The 13,148-nt window shown below is 47.0% G+C and overlaps 1 protein-coding gene across 6 annotated transcripts in view; it reads left to right on the forward strand.

The window, feature by feature from the left end:
- NTM (neurotrimin) overlaps positions 1-13,148 on the forward strand; it is a 690,049-nt gene that overhangs the window by 122,536 nt on the left and 554,365 nt on the right. The gene's annotated exons all lie outside the window — the stretch shown is intronic.

Consider the following 13,148-nt stretch of genomic DNA (forward strand, 5'->3'; position numbering starts at 1 on the left):
CCTCCAGGACTTACCAGCCCATGCTGATAGTCCGGGGCTGTCCCCGATGCCCCTGGGCGGTGGGCATCGGGCTGATGACTTGTGTAAAAAAAAGGATAAAAACTATTGTTCTTTACTGGCGAACTATGAGTCCCAGCAAGCCTACCCCGCATGCTGGGACTTGGGGAACCACAAGTCCCAGCATGCGGGGCATTAAAGGGCCCGCTGGCACTTGTAGTTCTGCAGTGAAAAAAATAGTGCACAAAATCACACTGACACCCTGTAAAATAAAACTTTAATACACACAAAACACACACACACTGATACTTACCTACCTTGAGCCCGTAGGTCGGTCCCTGGATCCTGGGTCCGGCCTCCGGGGCTCCAGGGCAGAAGAGTCCGGTTCCGGGGGCCTTGGTCCTGGTTCCGGGGCTGGTCCTGGGGTTCCGGGGCTCCTGGCGTGAAGAATCCGGGGTCCGGGATCCGTGGTAGTCCAGAGGGGTACCTAAGGAGGCAAATCCTACTCACCTGCTCCCCGGCGGCGACCTCCGGTGACAGCGCTGCTCCCGACTGGTACCCGGCTTCAAGGACTTTGCCCGGCGCTGAGATGTTTCCTCTTCGCCGTCTGTGAACAGAATGATTTCTCGGCCAATCAGGAGCCGAGAAACTCGGCTCCTGATTGGCCAGAAATCATTCTGAATATAGACGCCGACGGAGTAACATCTCAGCGCATCCAGAGCAGAGATGTTACTTCGTCGGCGTCTATATTCAGAATGATTTCTGGCCAATCAGGAGCCGAGTTTCTCGGCTCCTGATTGGCCGAGAAATCATTCTGTTCACAGACGGCGAAGAGGAAACATCTCAGCGCCGGGCAAAGTCCTTGAAGCCGGGTACCAGTCGGGAGCAGCGCTGTCACCGGAGGTCGCCGCCGGGGAGCAGGTGAGTAGGATTTGCCTCCTTAGGTACCCCTCTGGACTACCACGGATCCCGGACCCCGGATTCTTCACGCCAGGAGCCCCGGAACCCCAGGACCAGCCCCGGAACCAGGACCAAGGCCCCGGAACCGGACTCTTCTGCCCTGGAGCCCCGGAGCCCGGACCCAGGATCCAGGGACCGACCTACGGGCTCAAGGTAGGTAAGTATCAGTGTGTGTGTGTTTTGTGTGCATTAAAGTTTTATTTTACAGGGTGTCAGTGTGATTTTGTGCACTATTTTTTTCACTGCAGAACTACAAGTGCCAGCGGGCCCTTTAATGCCCCGCATGCTGGGACTTGTGGTTCCCCAAGTCCCAGCATGCGGGGTAGGCTTGCTGGGACTCATAGTTCGCCAGTAAAGAACAATAGTTTTTATCCTTTTTTTTACACAAGTCATCAGCCCGATGCCCACCGCCCAGGGGCATCGTGGACAGCCCCGGACTATCAGCATGGGCTGGTAAGTCCTGGAGGGGGGGGACCCCTTCATTGGGGGGGTCCCCACTTCCCCAGGACCCCTGCCCATGCTGACCAGCCAGGGGGTTAATGCTTTGGCCGGGGGGACTTGTATAAAAAGTCTCCCCCCGGCTGTGGCATTACCCTGCTGGCTGGTTGTGTCCGGTGCTGGTTCTTAAAATACGGGGGACCCCTAGTCATTTTGTCCCCCGTATTTTGGGAACCAGCGCCGGACCTTGAGCCTGGTGCTGGTTTTATAAAATCCAGGGAACCCCAACTTGATTGTTCCTTTGATTTTATGATACCAGCACCGGCTTTTTGAGCCCGGGGCTGGTTATGCTTAGGGGGGGGACCGCACGCCGTTTTTTTTTCTTTTTTTTTGTTTTAACTATTTTTTTACAACAGAACCATGCACAGATCTCAATGATCTGTGCATGTTTCTGATAAAAGCGCCAGGCAGAACCTGGTCTATTTTTTTTGCGATTTTTAGTAAGCTTTACTAAAAATCGCAACCCATTAAATATGCGACTTCTATCCTTTTTAATGGGAAAACATCTGGATGCGATTTTTAGTCTAACTAAAAATCGCACCTTTAAAAAATTCGATTTTTCCCGCAAATCGCACCCTATAAAATATGCGATTTTCGGGAAATGCCCGAAAACGGCATATTTTGCGGGAAAAATCGCAAAAAAAAAAAAAACCGCATCCCATTACATTTCGCCCTGTGTATCAGCCTGGGATTGGTGTCCTCTTCTATTTAAAGTAAGGAAGTGAAGTGTTTCATTTGCTGCATGCACATGCCAGAGTGCTGGGTGTATTTGTGCTGGAAATGCACCATTGTGATGATAATACTTCAGCTATAGCTTCCAAATAAAGGAGAATCAGAGGGCGAGGTTATAGATTTATACCCCTTTTACACCGCCGCAAAACCCCGGGTCTTCGGCGGGTCAGCGGCGGTGTAAATGGGACACACCGTGCCCCTTTACACGGGACTTCTACCCAGGTCCTGACCTGCGTAGAACACGGCTAGGACCTGGGTATAGGGCGGTGTAAATGGGTACGCTGGGTCATCCGACCCGGCTTCCATTTACATCAATGGGGGATGTGCAACCTGCGCAGGTTGGATGGGGGGGCACAGACAGCCTGCACTGCTGTCTGCTATACTCTGCAGACAGCAGCGGTGGCAGCAGCGGAGGAGGTGAATGGATGTCTGTGTGCGGCATCCATTCACCTCCCAGATGACAGCTGGGGGGTGCACGAGGACTGGGGGCAGCCCAGTCTCTCACGCGCTGGCCAGGCCCCCACAGCAGCGAAAATAAGGAGTGTTGCCTCGCGGAAACCCCCATGGACATAGGCCATGCCCCCTGGCTGGGACACCCTTCAAGGGCACGCACTTGTGTCCCTCCTCCACTACCACCAATGTTGGGAGGTCATGCTGTGCAGCTACTGTCTGCACCGCTACCGTCTGCCCCGTTCCATTTTTTTTGGGGGGGGGGGGGGGGTTATTGGAGCGTCGAATCCCAGGATTAAGCATTTTTTAATCCCGAATCCCACAATTGAACAAAAAATGTCTGGGGATTGGAATTCCTAGTAACAATTTTCTGAATGGAAAAATCTCCAAAGCAGGATGGAGTGGCATTGTCAGGGGACAGGATATCCGTCCATTACAATGAGCAGCGTCAGATCACCTGACTTCATACGATAACCTGTGGTGCGAGTAGCTTCAGAAAGGTCCATTGATTGTCCAGCAGAGCAGGCTACTAAAATATTTGGGTTGCCTTAACCAATTATCGATGGTAGAGCTAGAGAATCTTCAAGGATGGCAATGTACACAGACAATGGGCTTTATCCACATCTGTTACCACCTTCTAGTAGGTACAGATAGAGCCATCCTCATCTAGCCTTTTAGTAGGATTAAGTGAGCTGCCAGACTTTATCCTATGCTAATCCTCTACTGCATTGTTCTATGTATTGTATCTGAGGACAATAGGCCTTGGCTCACCATGGCTATCCAAAGCAGGCTAGCTGAATTAGGCTCCATCTGTAAGTGACTATCCTGAGCCAGACATGGTGCATGCTAAAGACAAGGTGAGAGAGGGCTGGAGGGACACATCCCCTTACATAAAGGGGATTATTCTGGTTCACTCCTTCTGGAAAATTCCTTCTTAGATGGACAAAACAATGTGCACTGCTGGGGGGCAGATGTAAAATGTGCACAGAGAGTTAGATTTGGGTGGGGTTTTTCTTCAAAGTGAGATCTATATTGCAGTGTAAAATCATGCAGTCAGTATTTTCCCTGCACAGAAACAAAATAACTCACCCAAATCAAATTCTCTCTGCACAAGTTACATCTGCCCCCCTGCAGTGCACATGGTTTTGTCCATCTAAGAAGGAATTTGCCAGAAGGAGTGAACCAGAATAACCTCCAAAATGTCCACAGTAATAGGGACTTCTACACATAGGCCCTTATACAGATCTGAACGCAGTACAAATTTGTTCTCAAAATGGGCAAAACCATGTGCACTGCAGGTGGGGCAGATGTAACCTGTGCAGAGAGCGTTCGATTTGGGTTCAGCTTGTTCACCCATCATCAGTAGTTTGTACCATGCTGTCTCATTATCTCCTGAGCAACTCGTGAATCAACTCACATCGTTTTAAAGACACCAATGAAAATCTCCAGCACATAATCACCTAGTGAATGTTATTGAGTTATTAGGAATGGAGAATGGAAATTGTGTCCCCCCCCCGGAAAGGGTGGCAACCCTCCAGCATTGCCCTTCATCACCGGCGGACAACCCCACCCGACGGGGGGTCCCCGGGTTAAATGACGCGTTCGCGGCTTTTTAGCCCTGCCCCCTGCCGTGCAATGCCTGAAATACAGGCATTGCACGGCGGGGGCAGAGCTAAAATGATGAGATCACTATAAACACGCCCCTAATAGGACAGCCAGCCCTGTGGCTCCGCCCCGCCTCCCTGCTTTACTGAGCTGGCTGCCCTCTCCCGGAGAGGGCAGCCAGAACATCGGCAACTATGATTATACTTAACTGTACTTTATGCAACAGAACTTTTTTTTTTATTAAATACTGTAATGTGACATGAAATGTGAGTTTTTACCACAAATTCTAATTATATTTCAGTAGCTTTGCATCAAAACTGCAATACAGTATATCCGATGGCTGTATATTTATAAAGAACAAATGGGCAATTCTTTAGATGAATGATTTTGATAGTGGCCATAATGTTGATGACCAGGATGTTTGGCATCTCCTGGACATCGGAAACGTACCCACAGATGGCCGTTAGCAGGTGTCCACCGTCATGGATCACCATCTCTGAACTTAAATCTAAGCTGCACCTCTCGCTGGCTAGATACAACGTGTGACGATTGCTGATGAGGTTTCTAGATGGAATTTTTCACCTGGACTCACATCAAAGAACCCACTTTTATCAATTATGATTTTCATATTGTGATTGAAGATTTACAAACCTGAAGTGACTGAGGCCTGGAGATTTGGAGAATGGGTTTAAACAGTGTGATCTTGTTTTGATGTGCAAGGAACACAGACAAGATGTATCTCTTTAATCTGGGTCCAGGTGGATATCCGTATTCACTCTTCTCAATCTTCAATCTGTTTTTACATCCCATTGTGGTGGAACAGTAGCTGCTATTCAACGTGCGACCTATCACCTCTCTGTATTACCCTTAACATTGTGACCACATTCTAATTTCAGGGGATATTCCAGAAATCTTTTTAATGAATTTACATGGACAGTGTCCTGATGTATTGCTTAATGGTGGTTATTGGTAGATAAAGTAATGTTGTTATTGACCAGATGATTTGTCGTCTCCATCTCATTGTTTGCAGTCGCAGCTATTATGTACTTATAATAGTGTTTATTCTAGTGCCTGCCATCTTTGAAACCCCATGCAGTTCCTCTTCCTAGCCTGGGGTATCAAAGATGGCGAGTGCTAGAATGAACATAAACCTATAGGATGTTGCTAGGGGTTTGGATAGATTTTGTTTTTATTCCTAATATTGATATCACGGTGGGGGCCGGGTATGGTCTATCCTCAGAGCTCCCATATCTCGGCCCCCGGAGAAGGGGCGCTTGGCATGGAGTGGACAGCAGGAGGAGGATGGGGGAGGAGACAGAGAGTACGGAGGAGTGCAGACGGTCCCTGCCGCATTCTTCGTCTCGAGACGGGCGGCGCCACAGCCGCGGCCCCCAGATGCGGAGACAACATCAGCCTGGGAACAGGAACATCCCGGCCAGAGGGATCCCCGGCATTGGCGTTAAACCGGCTGCTACACCCAGCAGGTTCACCCCGGGACAGACGCTGAAGGGCAGAGGAAGATCTCGGCCTGCAGAGGAGGATCCCGGCCTGCAGGCCCCGGCTGAAGCCATTCAATGGTCTGGGAGAGCCCGTCCGCACCCACCCAATGTCCCAGCTCTGGGTGAACCCAGGGGTGGTCCCCCCCCCCCCCAGGAGGACCCCCAAGGAGGAGGTTTGGATCCAGAATCAGGGGAAGCAGCAGTGAACCTCAGCCCAAAGAGGGCCCAACCTCAGCCCCAGGCCTCACTGACTCTCCCAGGCCTCGCCGACTCCTCCCCCGGCCTCACTGACTCCCCCCCCCCATCCCCCAGATGGCCTGTTGAGCCCTTACCACTGCTCCCTTGTGAGCAACAATGATCAAGATGGTGCCGCAAATGGCTGCCTAGGATCTGTGTTTCTTAGCCAGCATTTTATGTACCACGTGTTCCCCCTGCCATGTCCTTTATTTGTACTGTTTCTTGTATTTACCTATCTGCAGTGGCACCGCTGAATGGCTGCCTAGGTGCTGTGAAACTCAGCAACTATATATTCCTAACCCTCCCCAGCGTACATATCACTCAAGGGCGTAACTAACATAGGTGCAAGGGGTGTAGCTGCTATGGAGTCCAGAAGGGGGCCCATCTTTACTGTCTAAGTAATATGTTTTACATACATTTATTACCATCAGTTGCTAAATAGGGGGCCCTTACAAACGTTTGCGATGGGGCCTATGAATATGTAGTTACGCCCCTGCTGTCACTGTTTGCTTGTTACCTACTGTACCTGGCTGTTGCACAGCAATCCAAAACAAATTCCTAGTATACGTAAGTATACCTGGCCAATAAAGCTGATTTCTGATATAGTTGTAGTGTCGACATTAACAGTCTTGACATTCATCATGTTCACAATGATCAAATGTTGACACTTTGAACAGAGATACAGTCAAAATGTCAGCAGTAATAATATTGTCATGGTTGATACAGTACAGTACAGTACAGTATATCGGAATGGAACATGTTGCAATCTACGGAATGTCAGCATGCACTGTACAAAATGTTGGGGACTGATCTTGTGTGATAAGTCCAGCTGCTTCTTCGGTGGCTGCCAGTGAAGTGGTGATGACTTTCTTCATCCACCAGTAAGTTATGCCCCTAACCCTAATCACAATCCTCCTCCTAGCGCAAATTGTCACATCCAGTGGCTTAGCCTTAGCCTTTAAATCTCTGCTCCTGATTATTAACCCCCTCCCTAGTGTCCATCAGTTCCCATCGCAGCCTAACCTTAACCCTTTACCTAGTTTCTATCAGTCTAAACCTGCTGCCTCTCTGTAACCTTCTACCATCTAACCACCACTCGTGCAACCTAACCATAACCCTGCAGTTAGTGTCTAGCCCTCTGCTCCTGCAGCCTAACCTGTAACCTTCTACTCATTGTCTAACCACCAATACTGCATCCCAACAGTAACTTTCTACCTATTGTCTCCTGCAACCTAAACGTAACATTCTATGTGTTGTCTAGCCATCGCTTCTGCAGCCTAATTGCAAACTTCTAACTATTGTCTAACCTTAACTCCTGCAACCTAACCATAACCTACCTTTTTTCTAACCATCACTCCTAACCGTAACCTTCTACCTTGTGTCTAACCCTCTGCTCCCTCAGCCTAACTGTAACCTTATACCTAGTGTCTATCAGTTCCTTTTTGCTGCTTACAGTATTTATAACTTTTTACCTAGTGTCTAACTACCACACCTGCAGCCTAACTGTAGCCTTCTACCTAATGTCTAACCCTCTGCTCCCTCAGCCTAACTGTAACCTTCTTCCTAGTGTCTAACACTCCACTCCCACAGTCTGACCTTAATCCTTTACCTAGTGTCTAACTACCACTACTGCCGCCTAAACGTAACCTTCTACCTAGTGTCTAACCCTCCACTCCTCCAATCTGACCTTAACCCTCTACCTAGTGTCTAACTGCCACTACTGCAGCCTAACTGTTACCTTCTTCCTAGTGTCTAACTTCTACTGTTGAAACTTAACTTTAGCCTTTACCTACAGTATCTAACACTCCACTCCTGCAGCCTAACTTTAACCCTTTACCAATATCTATCAACATTTTGAAGATACAATGCACTCCCCCAAAAAGGGGTGTGAACTCTGCAAAAGAGGGTGTGGGTTCACAAGCCACATCCCAATTTGAAGTCAATGTGGGGGCATGGACAGTGCTCTGTGAGCTGCTGCCCATGCCCCCAGCCCCTCTGTCTCCATGATTAAACACTGCTAAGAAGAGCAGCAAATAACAGGGGGGGGGGGTCTCCCAACTGCCCGCACTGCTGGACACTGTGGGGCATGGGAGAGTCCCGTGGAAATGGGGACAGTTGGGAGGTATGCTATAACTCATGTCTAACCCTCCACTCCTGCAGCCTCACCTTAACCTTCTTCATAGTGTCTAACCCTTCACTCTTGCAGCAAAACGCTAACAATGCTGTCCAGCAAAATGTCTCAACATTTTGTTTGCCAACGATTTGTAATATAAATGTTGACATTGTGTCAACATTGTGATTGACAAAATTGTGACTGCATCCTCATTCCAAGGAAAAGTATTGATACAGCAGCCAGGACCAGGATTAGCATTAGATACAGAGTGCAAGCAGGAAGTGAATCTTGTACCCACATTCATAAATAAATGAGCAGTCTCCTGATTTCCAGTAATATCTCCTTCGCTTGCCCATGGCCCAGTTGCTGCTGTGGACTTTGCATTACAGTGTGATGTTATCTGTTACACAATTGAGTTTCTGACACATAATGAAAATGACCCCTCTATCTGGGGAACATCGGAGTCCTTGGGCTCTGCATTTATCAGAGGCGTATTGCAGCTTTTAAGAAATAATTCTTCAGCACTGAAGTTACATAAAGTCTTTAAGATGTAACTTTGGTAAAATCAAAGACTTGTGTGTTTCACTCCAGGGAGCCTTTTTTATTAAATAGCCCTGAAAATAGTGTTTGAGCATATTTATTCAAAAAATATCAGGATGCTCCTTTTCCCAGCGGTAGCCTCTGGCAGTAGTAAGCCGCGTACATACTACAACGATCTCTGACCAATATGTTTTGATATACAGTATATTGGCCAGATCGATGTAAGCCCACTCTCGGTGTTCCCGGGGCCGCAAGCAATGTCACATGCGGTGCCGTGCAGTGTCATGAACAATGGAACTAGGGATTGTTCCACCCTTAATAACATTGTTCTGATGGGTACTGCAAATGCGATATGCAGTATCGGCACCCTGATATATTACCTCCAGATTGGAACTTAAATGTGGGGAGAAACAGTATTCAGATTCCATCCTGTGCCATACATGTGGAAACCCAGGTGTGTTGCCTTCACACTATACCAAAAATTTGGGAACCTGGGTGTGTTGGCTCTATATGTCCTGTAAATGTGAGAACCCAGTAGTGTTGCCTCCATACTGTGATATAAATGTTGGAACCCAGGTGTGTTGCCTCGATATTGTGCAAGAAATGTTGGAACCCGGTTGTGTTGGCTCCATGCTGTGCCGTAAATGTTGGAACCCAGGTGTGTTGCCTCCATACTGCGCCGTAAAGGTTGGAACCCAGGTATATTGCCTCCATACTGTGCCATACATATTGGAACCCAGGTGTGTTGCCTCCATATTGTGCCGTAAATGTTGGAACCCAGGTCTGTTGCCTCCATACTGTGCCATAAATGTAGGAATCCAGGTGTGGTGCCTCCATACTGAGCCATGAATGTTGGAACCCAGATGTGTTGGCTCCCTACTGTGCCATAAATTAAGTAAAACCACATCCTTTAAATGTGGGGGGAGGGGTGGAGCTGTCTGACTTCTTGGATCACTTGGACATCAATATGAGGACTCTGATTTAACATGTATAAACTAATTTCAAAACTCATGTTTAATTTCTGGTAGTGACTGATTGAAATGTCACTGAAGCCTCCCGCCATTGTCTGTAGGTAGGCAGAATACTACCACCCATAGTGCTCAGTGAAATGATTGTGAACTTCAGTTAGTCCTTGATCATTTATACAGCGGAATTATGATCGGAAGGGGTGAATTTACATGAGCCGTTATCTTTGTCCAGTTGAATTGCTTCTATAATCCAATGCTCTCCACTTGGTTCTTACAAGATTACATTTAAAGTATCTGACCACAGTCCATGCAAATCTCCGGGAGACTCTACTTCATCTACTCCCAAGTTTCCAGCTGTAATCAGGATAGAGGAAAACATGTATGTGATATACTCAGAAGGAATGAATGGTGTTGCTGATTACAATCAGTAGGATTACCAGTTACATTCTCTAAGCTTTATTTCTGTATATTCATATTTTATCTTGTACAGTTATAAGCTGCCGGGATCTCACTTCAGTGTTCCCTGGGGGAATTTATAGCCACATCCGGCTAATAAATAGTAGAACCAGCGCAGAATCGATGAGGAGGTACTTAGGCAACGCAAACCACAGCAGATCTTCGCTCAGGAGTATGTACTACTCAGACGTGATCGGTGGGCTATCATGGCAGTTCTGTAAGGAGACCAGATGTACAAGAAGAACTGACAGAGGTTCTAGATTTGGCGTACAGGGCGGGGAGATATGACGATGCATGAGATTGGTCAGCACTAGTGCCAGGCTTTTGAAAGCCATCATACAGTAGACCCCGGTGCACGGGCCTTTCACTTGTGCACAAAGACTAAGAACTCAACGGACAACTTGGTGCATAGATTACCAGGCAAGCTGAGTTAACATGACTTTCTTTGTTATATTGGTTTTATTGTGATTGATGAGAAACGGTAATTCTGCCTTCAGAGGAAAAGCTGAGCATGTTAGGACGGGATGAGGAAGTACATTAGAAACCATGGACAGGAAAGCAATAAACACTAGAGTGAGGGGAAAATGAAATATAAGCGGAGTCTGTGGGAAGGAAGAGGCATCAAGTGGAACCGACAAAGAAGAATAGAGAAGGTGGTGAGGGGAGAAATAAACAAGCGCAGAATAAGCCAGCGAGGTGCAAGTGAGATAGAGCGGGAGAGAGGGGGACTCATTAATCGCCAGGACCTTACATTAAGCACAAATCAGATTGATATATGGCTCGGTGCAGACTGTAGATCAAACAGATTGGCGGAATGTGAGATCATATAAATCAGTCCAACTCATTACAGGCCCAGAAGCCTCCACACAACACTGAGCTGTCTCCAGGGCACTTACACCGGCTGTGAGCCGAACAGCCGTCTTTAACCCCTTTCCCGGCAGTGGCTGCGGTATGAGGTCACTAGACAAGTGGCACCTGAAGGAAACTGATGCACATGGGTCCAACCTGAATAAGCACCTTGTAGCACTTTTTGCAACCGCTTATTACATGTGCTGGAAATTGCTGGGGTTATTTTAGAGTAGTGTGATTTATATGCCTTTTAGACAGAGAAAAAGACCTGGGAATTTTTCGGCTCCAGGCAGGTAGACCCAGGTTTTTCTCTGTCTGAAAGAGTCGACCCAAGTCTAAAATGCCGGGGCTTTGACCATGGAATTTAACAAGGTTTTTCCTGTGTCTTAATGAAAAAAACCTAGGTCGCTGGCTGTTTGAAAGGGTGCAACCTGGGTTTTTATTTGCCTCAGGTCGCAGAAAACGGCGCTGATTGGGTGACCTGGCTGAGCAGGCGTGGCATATGATGTCATTCGGGAGCTTCAAATGAGAGAACATGGCGCACAGGAAGGAGGAAGAGTTATTTTTGAGTCCTTCTCCTCCTGGCATAAGACTGTGCCAGGTAGCACAGCATCATCAGTTGCATCAGGATCTCATTTTCTGTATAAAACAGCAAAAAATGGCAAGAACTCAAGAACTCCCGGGTTACTTAGTAGTAACTCTTCGGCCATGGTTAATGCAAAGCCGTGAGCAGTCACCCCTCACTTTTCACGACCTTTTCTCTGTGTGCCAAAAAAACTGTCTTTTTCTTATGACACTCTGTATATTGCAGGGATAACCAGGCTTCTGTGTGAAACAGGTCGGCCTGGGAAATTCCCGGGATAAATGTGCAATACTCTCCTCACTGCCTGCAGTGCAGCACATGGACAGAACCTCCAACAGCCTTTCACAGTCCCTGCGTGTGCTCCGTAACAATGCCGCCAATAGGATTCAGTATTGCAATGCAATCCTGGATGGTAAGATCAAGCCCAGATCGCATTGAATATGCAATCCTTAACAAATGGGCCCCTTAGACATAGATGGCTACATGTATCATATAAAGCATCAATAACCTTTTTATCTGGATTTGATGTAAAAGTGGTTCTTATCGCTTCTCAATAATGTACTAAAAGGTTTATTGTGGAGAAATCAAGGCTTTTGTTGGTTTCAACAGTGCAAATGATGGCAGCAAATTCCAGTGGCAGGAAGCGAGATTATTGGGTTTGTTGGAGTAAAGGCTCCTTAGGGGTCTAGTGTAAAATGCCATCAATCACTTTGGGCAGCACCGTGGCTTAGTGATTAGCTTGCTGCCTTACAGTACTGAGGCCTTGAGTACAATTGCCACCAAGACCAGATCTCTGTAGTTTGTATGTTCTTCCCATGCCTATGTGGGTTTCTGTTTGTCCTGTGCAAAAACATGGGTAACTGGGCTCCTGACACAAAAATGAACCTGTGTGTGTTTGTTTGTTTGTGTGTGTGTGTGTGTGTGTGTGTTTGTGTGATGGCTGATACAGTCTCTGTAATGGGCTGCAAATATATATGTGTGAGTCATTCCTTTTGGTATATAAAGCCATTTGGCATACTGTATAAAGCCAATATCCTGCATGACATTATATTACTGATCCTTGATAAAGGATGTATTTCCACTTCGGAGCGGCCATATTATTGGATTCATTTTGCAGGCGCATTACACTGATACGTTTCTGATATCTGTAATAGGCTGGCATTTAATACACTTTTGATTAAATGCATTAACTTTCTTCAGTATTTTGTGGTGCACTGGTTCCCTTATAGAAACCAATTTTTGGAATACTGTAAGGCTACAGATGTTCATGATGTGATATGGCTCCCAGTATCATAATAAGAGGTGTGTGCGGTTTAATAATCTCTCTCTCTTTCTCTCTCTCTCTCTAGATATATATAGTATTTATTGTTGGTACAGTATCAATGGTTACTAGCATCTATTGGTCTTTTCCTCTGGGTGTAGGGGGTCTTGAAACATCAGTAACTATCATATAGATTTACACTCATTTAAAGGTTGTTGGGTGTTACATCTTCCTTTCTGTTGGAAACCTATATGATATACAATGTATACAATACAGAAAGTACAGGTTTTAGGAGTTCTATAATGTATAGTTAGTACGCTCATACCCCCACTATCCATGTCGGCATGGAGTTGATTCTATATAGTGTGGCGAGCCACCGAGCCCGAAGCGAGGCGAGCAG

Source organism: Crinia signifera, chromosome 19 (genome assembly GCF_055691185.1).
Source record: "Crinia signifera chromosome 19, ASM5569118v1, whole genome shotgun sequence".
Lineage (NCBI taxonomy): Eukaryota > Metazoa > Chordata > Amphibia > Anura > Myobatrachidae > Crinia > Crinia signifera.